Here is a 19,729-nt window from a genome sequence, read left to right on the forward strand (position 1 = left end):
AATTCTAGTTTTTTTTTCCCAAAACGAAACTTGAGTTCTAGTGGTAGAATGGTATGCACGTAAGTGATTTCTGGAAGCCATAACTCTTCACATAAATCTTTAAAAAGTGCTAGCTTAATGGAAGAGCACCTACCTTATAAGCAGGAGGTTGGTGGTTGATTCCACTATGCCCTATGATGAATTAATCAATGTTATTGTAGTTTATTATTAAATATACTTTTTATGTCCGTTTATTTCAATAGTAAGATATTTTCTGACTTTATTGTTTTATATTGTCTAAAATCCATCCATGAAGTAAGAATCCCATATGTATCTAAATACCAGTTTAGTGTTAAACCAAATAATTAAAATAAATAATGTAGCAAGAATGTTAAGAATCCATGGATATATAAGCTGGGTCGGTGCGAACAGCTGCTCTGACAGTGTAACCTCTGATGAGGAGCATCTTGACCAGCCATGAGGCACAAACCCCGCTGCTCCAGTCATTTGATCTGATATCATGCTTTGGGCCAAAAGCTGCATCCTGCAACTCCCAAATGAGTAACTTTGACAGATATGTTTCTCATACAAGTTTCGATGAAATGCAAAGGAAGTGTGCCTTTTATATGCCTCTCTCAAAGAGAGAGAGAGGAGAGAGAAAAATGAAAGCCAAGGGCAGGTGAAGAATTTTGTCGATTGTAACGAAATTAATGTTGATAATGACGTAACCATGTGCACATATAAATGCAAGTTAAGTCTTCTGCCAATATTAAAGCAACCAATATTAAAGCTCGCCTGCGTACGTACACAACCGATTTATTTTAATAAATATATAAGTTTAAATTAATTGATTATATATTTTTGTAAATAAGTAAACTATATTAATTTTTTCAGTTTACTATTTGATTTTACATTCTTTGATCTTATATTTTTTACAATGATTAATAACAACCATTATGAAGTGAATATGTGTTATCGTTGAAATAATTAATTAAAATAAATTAATAAAATTTTTTTTCCCTAAATATGAATAGTGGGGTTAGAATTAATATATTTTTGTAGGTGTGAAGATGTCTAAAAGCTTTAACACCTATCTATTTAACTAGAGACCTATCTATTTAACTAGAGAATTTCTATAGTTTTAGGTTGTATTAATTTGATATTCATAATTTACAAGGTCAAAACCACTAAAATTATCTATTTATAAATAAGTTTACCAAATACTAGAATTTGTTGGTTGACAATTTTACCTATTGATTAAAAATATCATTATTTTCCTAATCACGTAAACAAATTGGCTCAGAGTAAACCAATTTGTTGTTATATCGAAGTGGAGCCATTTAATCTCGCATCTCATTTTTACCAAAATTCTAATTTTGTTAATAGTTTCTAATATGACATCTATAACATTTATTGATAATATGGATTATCTGTATGCTTTTTATGAAAGGGCGACTGGGCATTTCTATGTCTTATCAGTATCTCGAATTATGTATTGATGATCTTTATATTCTCTTAATATAAAACTATGTTGGTTTTTTTTTCTCTGAAAAAAAAAAAACATTTACTGTAAATTGCAAGTGTTTTAGGATGATAAGTGTGTTTCTAGAATAAGAATATGTCATGAATAGAATGTACTAGTTAGAATCATGCTCTGAAAAAAGCATATGTATTTGCTAAATTGTTGTAAGCACATGTATTTGCTAAATTGTTGTAAAGAATTTTTAATTGCTATGTTTATTATCTTTCAATTATTTATGGGTGCAGAAAGACTACTTCACACTTACCACTCTTAATTTTTAATATAATAAATTGTTTTATGTAATTTTGAATATAATAAATCGTTTTAATAATATTTAAAACAGTAAATATTTTTTCTTAAAAGGAAGCGGAGCGATTTTTTTATAAATAATTATTAGTGTATATAAAAAGAGAAATTATAGCTTTCCGGGGTTGTCAATTGGCAAGTGCCAAGAAAATGGTGTTATGTACTAAGAGATTTGAGATTCAAATTTTTGGAGTTACCCATGTCTGTGGAAGGGGTATAGGTAAGCACCTTCAAGTTATAGTGATAGCGATTGAAATCCACCCTATGACAATCTTATGTCAATGAAGTGAAACCCACAAACTCAATTCTTTTGATCCAATATATGTGTGTCTATGTGTGTGAATGATATAAAGTATTTATACATAAAACTGAGTTAAATAAAAAAGATTTAAAAGAAATGGTTTATAATATTAAAATCATTGATCCAAAGAGATAAACTATGTCGCACGGGGTAGAATATTTCTTTGTTTGTTTGCTAGTTAATGTGAGTCCAGAGATGACCGGCATGCCAAACCTATGGCTTGAGTAATCGTGACCCCGGGGTACCTAAGTCATCAAAATCACCCAGGGATCACACTCATCCTAGGCCACACCAACCCTTAACATGATTGAATTTTTTCCCATAGAATTTCGAACTAGTAACCTTTTCACTACAGAATGTCTTAACAAAACATATGTCACACACGGTAGAATATTTCTTTGTTTGTTTGCTAGGTAATGTGAGTCTAGAGATGATTGACATGCCAAACCTATGGCTTGAGTAACCGTGAACCTAGGGTATCTAAGTCATCAAAATCACCTAGGGAACACACCCATCTTGGGTCACACCAACCCTTAACATGATTGTATTTTTTCCCATAGAGTTTCGAGCTAGTAACCTTTTCATTACGGAAAGTCTTAACAAAGCATCCTCTCACCATTTATTTTATGTCCAAAAGGCTATAAAAAAAATAGAATATTATATGATTATAAAAAAAAATCCATAAAAAATTTAGACAAATTTTTTTTTAATATAAATAAAAATTAAATTTAAAATATTCGTTATTATTATTATTATTTAATGAGAGTACATAAAAAAAATTAAATTTAAAATATTCGTTATTATTATTATTATTTAATGAGAGTACATAAAAATATATAGGTTTACTAGGAGAATTACCTAAATATGTACCCAATGTACCATTACCTAAATATGTACCCAATGTACCATTGTTTTAGAGAAGGAAATTATGGCCTGTGAATTACCAGGATTAATTTCATGATGAAGTTGGCAATTTTTTAGTTGGTTTAATTTTATTTATATTAGGAGTATAAATTAGTGACAATTTAGCATAATTCTCACATATTATGTGTAAGGATGAAAACATTTAAGAATTTTTATGGTGATATTTGTTCAATAGAGAGTGAAGGCTTCAATATATTTAGATAAAATGAAAATCTAAAAATCGAGTAAGACGAATATAATAGAGGGTTTTCTATCGAGGAAGACATGAAGAAGTTGTGTGATATTTTGATATGACTTTGTCATAGGGTTTCTTGAAAGGTGTGTATATAATGCTCTATCTTTTTGGGCCTTAGCCATTAAATTTTTTTATTTATTTTACTCACCTTAGTAACCCATTTCTTAACATCTATTTTTGTTTACTTAGACTAATATAGACATTTAATATGTATACATCTTTATATGTGTTTCATGATATTATTTTTATGGTATAGGTTTATGATGGTGATAGTAATGCGACTAGTTTAAACATTCAAATTATAATATGGAATTTCTACTAGTTCAAAATTAGGATGGGAATATATAATAAATATGTGGCATGGTTTAAGTGAATATACATTTCTTAATTACATATTAATATAAATGTTTTTATATGTAATTTGTGATGTATTTGTATCAATATGAGTTATTGGTGAGCTAACTTATAGGTTAATGAGTTATGTAATAGCTAGATGACTATATTATCGAGGTAACTTAGATGTCTTAAACAACAAGAAGGTTGTGTACGCTATAAGTGATACGTATGATTTAATTTATGATTTCAATTGCTATAATTTGTAGTAAGTGTGGTTTTGACAACAGGCACAACATGCCCAAAGTGGTTGTTCAATGATGTGGTTGTAAGAATATTAGTTACAAAATATGATTCAATATAGGGTGTTCATCATAGCTTTATCATGAAGGTGGAGATAGTACCCACCAAGTATCTTATTGACCAAACTTTCATCAAGAGATGTGAAGGTATTTCCCACCATTTATTCTCTAAAACTTAGAGTTGCGGGAGGATTATATTAAATCATGCTCCCCTATATATGATAGTGATTACAAGTTTCCTACTAGAGAAGCTTGGTTGAGAGTTGAGACTTCCACCTAGGAGTTCTATCTAGAGTCAGGTCAATGTAGTTGATGCTCTAGAATAGTTCAATAGAGGAAAGGATAGGATGTGGAGGTGGAAGTAGATTAGGATGAAAAAGTGATTCAAGGTTAGTTAAGAATGATGCTTGGGAATTATATGTGCCACTCTTGTTTCCTCTCTTGGTTCCTACCATGCTTAAAGTACTCATTTTGATTCCATTTTGACATTTTTAAGTGTGATAAAGAATAATGATTGGTGAATTGTGTACTAGAGGAAATGATGATTTATCACTAATACATACACAAGTTGTGTAAAATAATATAATTACCTTATTTATTAATTAATAAACTATGTTATCAACCATTTTCCTCTCTTCTTCTTTTTCTTTTTTCTTTTTTCTTTTTTCTTTTTTCTTTTCTTTTTTTTTTCTTTCTTCTTCTTCTTCTTCTTCTTCTTTTCTTTCTTTCTTTCTTTCTTTCTTCTTCTTCTTCTTCTTCTTTTTTTTTTTTTTTTTTTTTTTTTCTGAATTTTTTTTCTGAATTTTGGTTTCTCTAATCCATAATACATTAAGAAGAGTCCTTTCGGTGGAAATCACATACGAGAAAATGTTGTCGACGCATTTCAAACCAGCTAATGTGGTTCATCATCAAGACCAGATGAAGATGTAGACCATGGCATAGGCTTAATTAGAGGGCGATGTAGATACCAAAATATCATATAACGACTAGTTTATGAATAATATTATTTTAATTTAAAATAATTATTAAGATCAAATAATATTCCTATAACAGTTAGTTTATGAATAATATCATTATAATTTATAATAATTATTAAGATAAAAATAAAATAAAATAATAATAATAATAATAAATAAATAATAATAATAAATAAATTTAAATCAGAAAAGATCAAAAAATATAAATATTAATAAGAAACAAACAATCAAAGTCAAACCATACACAAGGAAGAGAATCGAAAAATATAAAGAGGAATCAAGACCGTATTAATGAGTCAAGATCCTATAACAAAAGTAATAATTAATGGAAACTAAAATCAAACCAAAGCAATCAAAGAGGGAGGGATAAATAAATTAGGGTCAACCAAAAAATAAGGGTCTAAGGTCCTACAATTAATATAAGGAGCCAAGAAAAAACCAATAACGTCTAACATAAATACTCAAAGCGACTCAAATGATAAAATTACCAAAAACCCAAGGAATATCATCATAATTTTTTTTTTAAAGATTAGAAAACTGATCCAAAGAATATTAACATTAAATACAAATACCAATACAAAAATAAAAACAAAACAATTCATAAATAGAAACTTCAAACCCTAAAAAACAAAATAATTCACAAATAGAAACTTAAAATATTACAAACTAGGAGGACAGGACAAGGACCTAGCTTCCGCTAATATTCCACCCATCGTCTCTATTTAAATTATTGGGCCTTTTTTCGATTTCTAGGGCCTCCCTAAATTTACGAAGATGGAAATGACTAACCTTGGCAATGACATGGGCCTCCTTAAAGCAGATGTGATGCTTAGATTTTTTTTCACGTTCTGCTAGAGTAGAGGAGCGAGTCTTGACATGCTTGATGTCAGTTGCATGCTCATGAATCCTTTGATTAATCGAGTGACCAATCTCACCAATGTAGGTAGTCCCACATAAGCAAGGGATAACGTAAACACATTTCATATTTTTGGGGTCCACAAGGTCTTTAATGGATCTTAGGGAGTTTCAGATGGTATTTAGAGGCCTAAAGGTTAAAGGAACCTTATGCTTCTTTAGGATCCTCGCAATCATTTCAGTGATACCTTGGATAAAAGGGAGACGAACACCAAAAAAATGATCCCTGATTTCTTTCTTAGCCTTAGGAACTTTTTTGGGTTTGAGGAAAGCCTTAGTACATTGGTGTCTACTATACCCATTATTAAAGAAAACACTCAGGAGGTGTGTTTTCTCCTCATTAAGATGGTTGCCATAAAAAACCCTTAAAACTCTAGTCGCTAAAGTATTGATAACACCAATATTTTTGGCCAAGAAATGATGGGAATTAACATGAATATATTGGTCCGTGTGAGTTTTCTTCCGAAAGAATCAATGAGAAAAAGATCCATCATCATTCCTTGAGAGGAGGATGTCAAGGAAGGGAAGATCATTATTACTTTTAAATTCCATGGTGAACTTTATGGAATTAGACTGATTATTAAGATGAAGGAAAAAAGGTCCAACTCTTCCTTGCCATGGGACCATATGACACAACTGTCATCCACAAACCTCTTCCACATCTTAGGAAGAAGAAGAGAAGAGGCCAAGGTCTTTGATTCAAAATCCTCCATGAATAGATTAGCCACCAGAAGGGAGAGGGGGGAACCCATGACGACACCACAAATTTTCTCCAATGTGATTTCCACCGAAAATACTCTTCTTAACTATCTTTTTGTTTACTAGTTTATGTGAGTCTTAAGATGACTACACGATGAAGCTATGGCTTGAGTAGCCACGACTCAAGGGCATCTAAGCCATAAAAATCACCTAGGGATCACACCTTGCTTGGGCCACACCAATCCTTAGCATGGTTGGATCTTTGGCACAAATTTTTGAACAGGTGAACTTTACACCACAAAGTGTCTTAATAAAATACACTTCACTGTCTATTCTATGCCTTGTGCGCTAAACTAGATTATTAACTATTGAATTAATGGTTGATGATTAGTTTAAATTATTTTGTATACATAAATATCTAATAGCATTAAATACTCTCATTCATTGTGACTAGCAATTAGCATGATGAATTGAACGGTTATTGTGGATTACCATAAATTATGGAAAAACTCTAAGAATTGTGTTTATAAGTTAACCTGAAAATAAATATTATGGATTCTATTTTACTATTATTTTATGTAACTCATTTCGTATTTAATTTTAATTAATTTTTTAAATTGTCACTTACTAAAATATCGATAAAATATAATCCATAATCTAACATTAATATTCCTAATCAACACTACTAATGTTCCCAATCAACAATATACTTGATGTATACAATAAAATTATAAACTGTTTTACTTAATCTAATTTTATGTACTTGATGTATACAATATAATTATAAACTATTTTACTTAATGTAATTTTATGTAATTCATTTACTAGGTAAAATAATGTATGAGGGTAAAATAATTATAAGGGGCATTAAACCTTAAACAGAAACTTGAAAAATTAACAAAGTTGAAGTACTTGCTCGATCAACAAACATTAGCACTCTCTCTTAGCAAGGGAATCTTATTAGTTTATTGGATTTGGTAGTCATAAATATCTCATCTTATTTCTTCCTCTATAAGATGAAATATTAATTAGATTGAAAGTTTCCTCATAATAAATCCTTTTATTATGTTATTTTAATTATTTTTTTTTCAAACATTTACGAGGAGATGTTGATGGCTATTAATGAGTGCGTTTAAGTTATAATGTACACATAAACACCTAGTAACATTAAATACCATCTTTCACTTTGACTAGTGTTTGACAAGATGAATTAAATGGGTATGGTGAGCGCCCATACATTGTGGGAAAATTGTAAGTTAATATGAAAATAAATGTTGCATTCTATTTTATTGTTATTTTACTTGATTCATTTAGTACTTTATTTTAATTAATTATTTTCCAAATAATTAGGATGAGTGGATGACTATTAATGGGTGTGGTTGAGGAGATTGGAGGAATTTTTATGGAAACTTGACAAATAGAGATGAGGAAGTGGAGATGAGGGGAGGTGGACAAGAGGGGTTGAGATGTTTGTTTTTCTTAATAAATTGGTGAAATCTAACTTCTAGAAGAAATATTTTCATGTGAAAATCTTTATATAGGATATGTGCATTGTTGTTCTTGGACGGCCAAGTGATCAAAAGGTTTCTTGAAGCCACCTAAGTTCCTTGTTTGTTGGGAGGATAATTGCGTTCCGCTCTAGGAAAGTGGAGAAAAAAGGTTTTGGAGACATCTTCCCAGTACTAGTTGGATTACCTTACAATTGATCAAATTAGACCAAAGAGAAGGTACAATTATGTATAAATGTTTGAACCTAAAAACAAAGTATGGTGATACTAATTTCTTAAGTAAACTCATCTTAAGAAACATTATTTAAATTTTAAAAATTATCATTTGGAAAATGTAAAAGAATTATTAGTGTGTTTGTTATTCTCTTTAAAAATAAAAACAAAAATTATAAAACAAAGCTCTTAAAGTTTATGTATTTAAATGATTGAATAATATTGCATATAACATCTTTTGATGATGTTAGATTCACTACTTTGAATTATAACTCCATAAAACATGCCACAATTTTTAAATTTCTACCAGGCATGAAGTGTTCCAACTCTTCTTTCCATTCCTACTCATTCTTCCACTAATTTCCTTTACATCATCTCTCTAACCCTTATCCTTGCATAATCCTTCCTAAAACTAGATAACATTGCTTTGGTATCAAATTACACCATTCTGATCCAAATTATGATTTTCAATAACCTAGATTTCATTTAATATAGTAGGCAATTCACAAAAATTAAACATTAAATGATCATTAACTCAAATAAAAAACTTAAAAACAAATTCATATATATGGAATAAGTACAATTATTATTCTTATACATACATTAAAATACATATACAAAATTACAATGACACTCTAGTTCTCTACACCTTTTTAGGCGACTCTCTACAACTCTAAACCTTTATTTTTCCTATCTCAAATGATAATCCAATTTGTCTATAATCTTCATATTTTTCCCACATTTTATATCTAGTTTTACCTTTTTAACTTCATACATCATTCACCCCCACCGCGGGTATGAAAGTTGTGTTATCAAACTAACAAGACCATAGGAGGCGAAAGGGCTCTCCACCTTGAGAGTCATATGTCAACTATGGCTCAATTGTACGCTCCCTTAAATTCCATCTTGTCTGGGGCCTCCACCATAGATGTGAGACAATACCTCCAAGTTTGGTTAATAATGGAGTATCATAATTATAAGGTCAATCAACCTCAGGGAAAATTGTGTGGGTTTAATGCTCTCACATGCGATGAAATTATAAATTCATATGATTTTATGGAGAATCACATTGTGTTTTGGGTTACGGATCGAGATATGGTCTATGGTTAGTGCAATGCCGCTCATATTTGCAGTTCTGTGGTAGTGGGGGATGGCACCTTCATTTGGAATTTGACTCTTTTCATTTGCATGGAGGTTGGGGTTGGCCATCCACTGGACATGGGGTAATTCACGACCTAGAAAATTTTTATAGATGCTCAAGGGATCCAATTCGACACTAAGCCTTGCCTTTCAGACTCGGGGCATCAAGCCACTCAATGGAGTAATTACATTGGGGGGGGGGGGGGGGTGTGGGTGGGGGGAAGTGGGGGGGATTCATGGAATTTGATCATTATCTTTGTGCTCAGTGATGGAGGGCACTAGTTCATTGCTGCTCCTTCGAGTAATTCTCTTTGTCAAGGCTTATTCTAGTGCATGACGTGTAGTCCCGAAGAGATAGCTCACCATTCTAGAACGCTAATTGGTTATCTTGACACACTAGCTCATTGTTCGTGAGTGTTGCTAAAGGAGAGAAAATATGTGTTGCTTGGAGATTGGTCAAGGCCCGGTCGGTCTCAACAAAGGATGGCAAAGCGTCTACTGGCTAATGGGACTGGTAAAAGCATGGTCGCTCGTTGGAGACCCATTGACAATCTATGTATTCCTTGGTGGTTGTTCATCGGTTGCAGTTGGGGCAATGTCGACATTCATGCTTCAGGAATGTCGTGGATGTTTCTATTGTGTGTGGTCAAGGACTCTGCCTATGGTTCATGGCTCTCCACAGTTTACCCATGCTCTCAAGTCATCTCATCTCAGTCAACTAGTTGGTCATCTCTTATGTGGCTTCCAATCCTCTTGCATAAGATAGTCTAGTCATGCAAAGTGTCTTAACTATTAGTTTTGTGGCTCTAAGCTAAATTTTTGGATATCATGTATCATTTTGTAAATCATTATCACTCTTGCATGTGGTTTTGAAAGACATAGTTAAATCTAGCATAAGTAACCTCAAAATTTAAACTAGAGGTTAAGTTAGTTTCGGGCGACCCTTAATACCAAATAGATTTATTTATACTTATTTTTATTAGTAATTAGATACCAAACCTTACAAAAAAAAAAAGAAACAAACAAAGTAAATCCATGATTCTTCAAATTTATTATTATTATTCAACCATTATTATTTCATTTAATTTTCTTTAATGTGTCTTTTTATCACACATTCAACTTTCTCACCATGTATGATTTTTTTGTTCTTCTACCATACTACACTCATGGGATGAAATTAAAATATACTTTTTCTGTCGTATACATTCAACTTTCTTATAATATATATATATATATATATATATATATATATATATATATATATATATATATATATTTCAGGGTTTTATTATATGAAGTTAACCATACTTTGTGAATGCCACGTATTTTATGCGAGGTTTATTTGTACCATGCTCATCTAGCGCGTTTATAGACTTTTCATTTTTTTAACGATGTTTATTTAATTCCAAATTGGAGACATATGCATTTGTTAGTTGTTTCATTTTGATCATAAAAAAGTGTGCACTAAAGCTTCTCTCCAAAGAAGTTACAATGTCATATCACCTACCCAACAACAATAGTTAGCCATTTGCATGGTGTTCAAAAGCAAATCATGAAGCGATGGAATAATTGAGGCACGGACTTTTCACAACACCAACACCAATATTGTGCCTATCTAATTCACATTATTCGTTTGAAATCAGGCCCTTCCAGTGTGCATAAGTAATCAAAACCGGATGTGCATCACGAGTGGAAAACCTTCACTAACATCATCAAGAGTTATTCAACTTATCACGAAGAACTCTATGAAACTAGCTACGCCATCCAATCATAGAAATATTATATTTCATCATAAATTTTTGGTGTATTAAAAAATTAATAACTAAAAAAACATGGATTTATTTTGGTAGAGAATGCTATTGTGGAGAAGAATTATATGGGAAATAATCGAAGAGAACAAAATATGCTCTCACATGCTCTTAGAGCTTTCGAGTATATTTTTTTCATTTTTTGGGTTATGATTTTTTTAGTCAAGGAATAAATTTTTTTTTTTTTTTAAATATTTATTTTACATTTATAATACATATAATACATATATTAATTTTTTTTAGGGTTTAGTTGGGATATTTAAAAATTAAAAAATAAATGGCACTATCACATAGATACATATCATTTTGAGGGGAATCTTTTCAATTATGAATAATAGTTTCTAAAAAAACTAAATTCTTATTGTGAATAAGAAAATAAGTTTTCACAAATTTATTTAAAGCAATAATGAGATTTGAAATTATATATATATATATATATATATATATATAGTTTTTATAGATATTTTTACTAAAATTAAAAGTCACAAATATAATTTTCCATAATTTTGAAAAGTCTATATAGGACTAGTTGTATCTAGTGATGTTCAAACATTGAAAATGTGGCATTGATATTAGCCAAATAAATAGTGTAGCATCAATCATCACTTTTTCCGAAACTTACATCCTAGCTATAACCAAAGTTTCCCATAAAATCACTCATCCCAAAACTCTTTTGGCCTAAAAAGATTTAATCTTGAGATGGATGACATTCCCAAACTTAATCTTGGGATAGATGACATTAAGAAACTTTGGCTAACTTTGGCCAAAAACCAAGACTTAGAAGTAAAAGATAAATACTATACTTTTTATTTAACTATTATTAATTCCACTTTTTTACTAAACCTGACAATCACCCATACCATAAATACTTAATAAAATATGAAAAATATGAAAAATTCGATTAATTGAAATAATATAAAATAATAAAAACAGCATTATCATTAATAAAAAATGATTTTACATATAGTAGGTATCACAGAAATAGTACACTGGTAATGACATCGTGGTAAAGACATTCTCAGAAAAGAGAGTAGAGATACAGTAGCTATCACAGAGATAGTATTGATTGGCTGCCACCCTTGTCACATCCTCGCCAATATGGATTGGCTGCCACCCCTGTCAGCCCAAGCTGGAGGGAGGTGTTGAAGGAAACCCTTGTCGTGTAAGCTGGCCACGGTTTCAGTCATACACTGGTTTATAGGCCTAAATGAGAGACCCAAATCCTTCAGCTTCTGATTCGAAAACTTGAACGACTGGGCCCTCAGATTTATCTCATCTGAACACCTGCGTGCACGCAGTTAACTCGATTTATCATATATCTACATCGACATGAATATATTTATAATGCGAGGGTTTAGTGAGCGCTTACTTCGTAGGGAGGGGATAACGAGGACACAGGTTGGCCAACATTTGGACCAGGTCTCCCCTATGGAGGCTGCATTCTGCGCACAGATATCTTTGCCCAGTGGCAGAGGGTGTTTCGTAAACTAAAATGTGAGCCTCTGCCACGTCCCTCACGTCCACGTATACCTGTGTTAAGTTGGCGTACGTCTTCGCTGACCCTGATAAGATTCATAACTATGAATTAAATCATTAATCCATCAACTATATTTCCAACGAATCAACTATAACACATATGTAAACATTATCCACCTGTCAAGTATTTCATAACATGTGCAGTGCTGGGGTTCATGGCGGGCTGCAACAAAGGACCTAAGGCCAGGCCTGGATTTATCACTGCAAGCTCTAAATTCCTTCTCGTAGCAATATCCCATGCAGATTTCTCTGCCAAGGTTTTTGCATAGCAATACCAATTCTATAATGCATGAGTCAGGCCAAACAATTATTAGTCTATGATTTGCATTACCTCTATCTTAATATTTGGTCGTTAAATAAAACCTTGGTTTGTACGCAGTAGGCCAGATCGCTCCAGCAGTCATCATGGACAATCGCGAGCGGGTCTCTGTGAGGATTCATGTAAACTGCGCCGATGGAAGAAGTAAAAACAATGCGCTTCACCCCAGTTTCTGCGCACACCTCCATCACATTCCTCGTCCCTTCCACCGCTGGTTCTATCACTTGCTCCTACATTCAACATTAAAAAAGCAATGCTTACCAAGATCTAAAATTATCAGAATGGTCCATGGTTTATTAATGTGATTTTAAGCTCCAAATAGATGCATGGAATTGGAAATACAAATAGAGTTGAAAGAAGTGATGAATTAATGAAGTAATTACAGGGTCATCATTGAGAACTGAAGCCATGTGAGACACCGTGGCAACCTCTGATGACTGTGAGTAAGCTCTGGTAATGGAGAATATCAGCTTTCACAAGATGAAGCCTCTCTTTTGCTCCTTCCAACTCTCTCAGATGCTCATACTATCATCTGCAATCCCCAAATCCCCTTAGAAACCCTAGTTCCACCTACATAGGTCCAGTCTAATGTTAAACCAAATAATTAAAATAAATCATGTGGCAAGAATGCTAGTAATCAGTGGATATACCAGCTGGGTTGGTCCGAACTGCTGCTCTGACAGTGTAACCTCTGATGAGGAGCATCTTGACAAGCCATGAGGCAATGAAACCCGCTGCTCCAGTAACGCAAACTGTTTGATCCGTTTGCTTACTCTTCGTCGTTTGTGTTAGAAATCTGCTATTGGAAACAACAAATGCTTTTAACGTTAAAGCAGTTTCTAATCTTAATGTGACCCGATCTAATCTTAAAGCATTTAGATCTTATCTTAAAGCAGTTTCTAATCTAAAGCATTAGATCTTAAGCGTTGAATTGGTATATGATGGACGTACCAGATTAGAGTTAAATAATATATAAAGAATTGGGTCCTCTCTCTCCCACACAAGAGTTGTATTCTTCTTCATCAAGAAACACATAAAGGAAGTGAGGGCAAGAGGAGAGAAACCGAATTCTGAGAAGAAGACAGAAGACAGAAGACAGAAGATGGCAGCCATTACATCTTCCGCTGTTAATCAAGGTATGTCATCTTAAACGATCATATTAAGTTCTGTTTGTGAAATATTCGGTATTGATGATCTTTGGGCTGTTAGTAGCTATATTTTACATTTGGTATGAGAGCCACCAATCAATAACTGAATATTTCCTATGATTGCAATTGATCTGTTCTGTAATTTACTCATGTGATTGAGCCTTCGGGAAACTGTGGGGGTTTCATGAAATGATCACGCATTCATGAGTCCTTTGACTATGCGCCTATTGACCCCTGTATGCATCCTTTCGTTGTTAACCAAGTCCTGTGCATGCTTCACAAAAGGGGTTAAGAGCTTACCTCTAGGTTTTCGAATGAACCCATTTCACTTCTCGAAGATATTAGGCCGCTATTTAGTGGCTGTAACGTGTTGAAATTTTCTTTTGACCAAGAGACTTACGACTGGCACTTATACAAATCAAGGTCATCGCTATAATTATTATAAGAACAATAGGGGCGCGTATTAAAATACGACTCCAAATCCCACAAAATTATGAATCCCGATGGCTAACCGTTTCTGTGGTTCACTTCGCTATATAGCCTGTCCGGTTCCATTAAAGATGCATGCACATAAAACCCCATACTCCATTTCCTTCATTATTGTTTGGTGAATGCTCGAAAGCCACAATGACTGATCAGTATATGCTTGTTTCGAAAGTTATGTCATAAGCTTCTAGGATCTTCCCTCCTAAATAAAATAATTTTGGGTTTCTTTACATGCTACTCTTCACGCATGTCATGGATGCTATTCTTGGTTTATGATTAATATTATTGTGATGGCTTTGAAACAAACCGTGTCGATTCCAATTTTAAAATGTAACGCCCAATTGAAATTGAAACGCTGAATCTTTGCGTGGACAAAGGGCGAAAATCCCAAATACGAAACGTCCGAATCGTATACGATGCCTATACGGTAAAGCTTCAAAATTGACACTCGCTTGCGCGTTTTTTGAAGCTTTCCAATATGGGATTAGACCTGAGATATGGGATTGGTCAGAAACATTTTGAGAAAGGGGATCACAGGGCAACTGTGTACGCCGTATGACTGGGAAGCGTGGCCTGTTCATTACTAAAATTTCCTCGCTTGCAAAAGTTGAGTAGAACTCCTGTAGGAAAGTTACAGTTTCGATTGACGTTTGAAATTTGGGCATAAAAGTAATTGCTCTATGACTGATTGTTTTGCATAAGGTATGTGTTATAAATTATTTATGCACATGAGATTTATGATTTTGTTAATCACCAAAGTGGTCAAAATCAGAATGTTGTTTTGCATAAGGTATGTGTTATAAATTATTTATGCACATGAGATTTATGATTTTGTTAATCACCAAAGTGGTCAAAATCAGAATAATCATTTAGTGCATAAGTGACATAATGATTATTGATAGAAATTACCAGTTATAATAATACCAATTAAAAACTGGCGTCACTAATGATAGAACCTGAGAACTTACCCAAAGGAAAGTCTTGTTCTATAACTAGTTGACATGATGAGGTTTGATAGATATTTTGATTAAATAAATATTGATCATCCAAAGATGTCAGTTCTATTTAATTGAATATATTTATTACCTACTTATGTTTTGGTATTTAATTATGTTAAGTACAAGATAGTATCTACCCAAAGGAGTGCTATATTATACTATTATGTTTACATCTGAATCGCGTTAGTTATGAGCTTATAGTTATTTCATTTTTGATTTGCAGGTTATCTATCTTTCGTATGTTTTGAATCAAATTTAGTTGAAGTTCCTATTAATACATGGTGGCTTGATACTTGTGCTACAACTCATGTTTCCAACAATATGCAGGGATTTCTTACGATCCGAACCATAAATCCAAATGAAGGTCGTTTTCTCTTTATGGGAAACGGAATGAAATCTTCAATTGAAGGCATTGGGACTTATCGTCTAATTCTAGAAAGTGAATATGTATTAGACTTATACAGTACCCTTTATGTACCTTCATTATCTAGAAACCTTATTTCCGCAAGTAAATTGGATATTTCTGGTTTTAGATGTATGATTGGATCTGGCTGTTTTGATTTATATAAGAATACTGATAATGTTGGTTCTGGTATTCTAATTGATGGTTTATATAAATTGAAACTGAATGACACTTATGCGAATTCCTTGTTGAATGTAGTAAATAATGTTGGATGTAAACGTAGCAGGTTGAATGAAAATTCTGCTTTCTTGTGGCATAAACGACTAGGTCATATATCCAAAGAAAGAATGATGAGATTAGTAAGTAATGAAATTTTGTCAAATTTGGACTTTAGTGATCTAGAATTATGTGTGGATTGTATTAAAGGTAAACAAACCAAACATAATAAGAAAGGAGCCACTAGAAGCAGCCAGCTTCTTGAAATAATACACACTGATATTTGCAGACCGATGGACACTCCAGCCTTTAATGGAGAAAAGTATTTCATCACTTTCATTGACGATTTTTCCCGTTATGGTTATGTCTATTTGCTTCATGAAAAATCTCAATCTGTGAATGTCCTTGAGACGTTTGTAAAGGAGGTTGAGAGGCAATTAGATAAAAAGGTGAAAATCATAAGGTCTGATAGAGGTGGTGAATATTATGGTAAATATAATGAGTCAGGCCAGTGTCCAGGTCCATTTGCAAAATTCCTCGAAAGTCATGGCATATGTGCGCAATACACAATGCCAGGTACACCACAACAAAATGGTGTAGCAGAAAGGCGCAATAGGACGTTAATGGATATGATTAGGAGTATGATGTCAGATTCTACACTACCTAAGAATTTGTGGTCGTATGCTCTCAAAACCGCTAACTATTTATTGAATAGGGTTCCTAGTAAAGCTGTTCAAAAGACTCCTTTTGAGTTATGGACTAACAGGAAACCTAGCTTAAGACACCTGCATGTTTGGGGTTGTCCAGCGGAAGCGAGAATTTATAATCCACATGAAAAGAAATTAGATTCTCGGACGATCAGTGGGTATTTTTTAGGATACCCTGAGAAATCTAAAGGGTATGTGTTTTACTGTCCTAATCATAGTCCAAGAATTATAGAAACTGGTAATGCAAGATTCATTGAGAATGGTGAAGTCAGTGAGAGTACTAGAAGAGAAATAGTAGAAATAAAGGAAACAAGGGTAAATGTTACATTGCCTAGAATAGTTCCTCCATCTACTATTACTCCAAATGTTGTTCCAGCTGTTGTAGAACAGCATGATGATAATGAACAACATATAAATGAAGAAGTACTTCCTGAAGGAAATGACTTACATAATACTGATATGCATGAACCACAACAAGTAGCATTAAGAAGACCTCAAAGAAATCGTAGGTCAGCTATTTCTGATGATTATGTGGTTTATATGCAAGAATCAGATTATGATATTGGAATCAATAAGGATCCAGTTTCGTTTTCACATGCTGTAGAAAGTAAAGAGTCAAAGGAATGGATTAATGCCATGAAAGAAGAAATGAAATCCATGCAACATAATGAAGTTTGGGATCTCGTTGAGTTACCACATGGCTGTAAAAGAGTCGGATGCAAATGGGTTTTTAAAACCAAACACGACTCTAGTGGTAATATCGAACGGTATAAAGCTAGACTGTTGCTAAGGGTTACACTCAGAAAGATGGTGTTGATTACAAAGAGACATTTTCTCCTGTTTCGAAAAAGGACTCACTAAGAATAATAATGGCATTAGTAGCTCATTATGATTTGGAGTTACATCAAATGGATGTGAAAAAAGCCTTTCTGAATGGAGATCCTGATGAGGATGTTTATATGGATCAACCTGAGGGTTTTTCTGTAGAAGGTAAAGAACAATTGGTGTGTAAACTTACGAAGTCAATATATGGGCTTAAACAAGCATCCCGGCAATGGTATATTAAGTTCAATACCATTATTACATCTTTTGGTTTTAAGGAAAATACGGTTGATCACTGTATATACCAAAATATCAGTGGGAGCAAGTTTATTTTTCTGGTCCTTTATGTTGATGACATCTTGCTTGCTGCAAATAATTTAAGTATATTGCATGAGACTAAGGAATTTCTCTCAACGAACTTTGAAATGAAAGATATGGGAGAGGCATCCTATGTGATTGGAATAGAAATATTCCGTGATCGATCACAAGGAATATTGGGATTGTCTCAGAAAGGATATGTCGAAAGGATTCTAGAGAGATTTGGAATGAGTAAGTGTTCACCTGGAATAGTTCCTGTACAGAAAGGTGATAAATTCAATCTCATGCAATGTCCTAAGAATGATGTTGAACGAAAGGAAATTGAATCAATTCCATATGCATCTGTTGTTGGTAGCCTAATGTATGCTCAAACCTGTACTAGACCGGATATCAGCTTTGCGGTCGGTATGTTAGGGAGGTATCAAAGTAATCCAGGAAGGGAACATTGGCAAGCTGCAAAGAAAGTTTTGAGGTACTTACAAGGCACGAAAGATTACATGCTCATGTATAGAAGATCCAATGAATCAGAGGTGATTGGATATAGCGATTCAGATTTTGCTGGATGCATCGATACTAGAAAATCGACTTTTGGTTACCTGTTTATGTTTGCTCAAGGCGCCATATCATGGAAAAGTGCGAAACAGACTATCGTTGCTTCATCCACTATGGAGGCAGAATTTGTGGCATGTTTTGAAGCCACAATTCATGCATTATGGTTGCGGAACTTTATTTCAGGACTTGCGGTTGTCGACACCATTAGCAAGCCGTTGAAAATTTATTGTGATAACTCTGCAGCAGTGTTTTTCTCAAAGAACGACAAGTACTCTAAAGGTGCCAAACACATAGATCTGAAGTATCTTGTTGTGAAAGATGAGGTTCAGAAACAAAGAGTGTCAATCATGCACATCAGGACAGAACTTATGATTGCAGACCCTTTGACGAAAGGGTTACAACCAAAACAATTTAAGGAACATGTTCAAAGAATGGGTCTTGGTTGTATTAATAATAATTGATGTGTGACATTCTGAGCTCTTTTATGTGTTTCTGATATACAATTATGTGTCTCTTGTTTTAATGTAGTAGTACGCATTTTATGTAATTTTAAACAAGAAAGAGTCTTATAAAGATATTATGTTTAATCATTATGATATAAGACATTATGTGGACCATTATGCTGTTTTATATAAATTATGAGTATGAATTGATGGATTGCTGGTATTGTAGTATATGGAAGGGAATGCATTGAATTAATAGTGCACAACCGCCATAACTCTCAGCAATTTATCATAGTATGATGTTCAACACTTAATATTATGAATAGTCGGGTCAAGTGGGAGAATGTTAGAAATCTGCTATTGGAAACAGCAAATGCTTTTAAAGTTAAAGCAGTTTCTAATCTTAATGTGACCCGATCTAATCTTAAAGCATTTAGATCTTATCTTAAAGTAGTTTCTAATCTAAAGCATTAGATCTTAAGCGTTGAATTGGTATATGATGGACGTACCAGATTAGAGTTAAATAATATATAAAGAATTGGGTCCTCTCTCTCCCACACAAGAGTTGTATTCTTCTTCATCAAGAAACACATAAAGGAAGTGAGGGCAAGAGGAGAGA

The 19,729-nt window shown here is 33.1% G+C and overlaps 1 pseudogene across 1 annotated transcript; it reads right to left on the minus strand.

Moving 5' to 3' along the window:
• Nucleotides 1–12,083: 12,083 nt before the first annotated feature.
• On the minus strand, nucleotides 12,084–15,232 carry LOC149161962 (cinnamoyl-CoA reductase 1-like; annotated as a pseudogene). The gene is made up of 7 exons (XR_016261452.1): nucleotides 15,006–15,232; nucleotides 13,659–13,813; nucleotides 13,401–13,541; nucleotides 13,062–13,247; nucleotides 12,816–12,978; nucleotides 12,532–12,724; nucleotides 12,084–12,446 (listed from the first exon to the last, which is right to left on the minus strand). The product of XR_016261452.1 is annotated as a cinnamoyl-CoA reductase 1-like (transcript).
• Between the last annotated feature and the right edge of the window lie 4,497 nt (nucleotides 15,233–19,729).

Source organism: Pinus tabuliformis, chromosome 5_2 (genome assembly GCF_031772625.1).
Source record: "Pinus tabuliformis cultivar Carrire ecotype Pingquan chromosome 5_2, CPIR1, whole genome shotgun sequence".
NCBI classification, from domain to species: Eukaryota; Viridiplantae; Streptophyta; class Pinopsida; order Pinales; family Pinaceae; genus Pinus; species Pinus tabuliformis.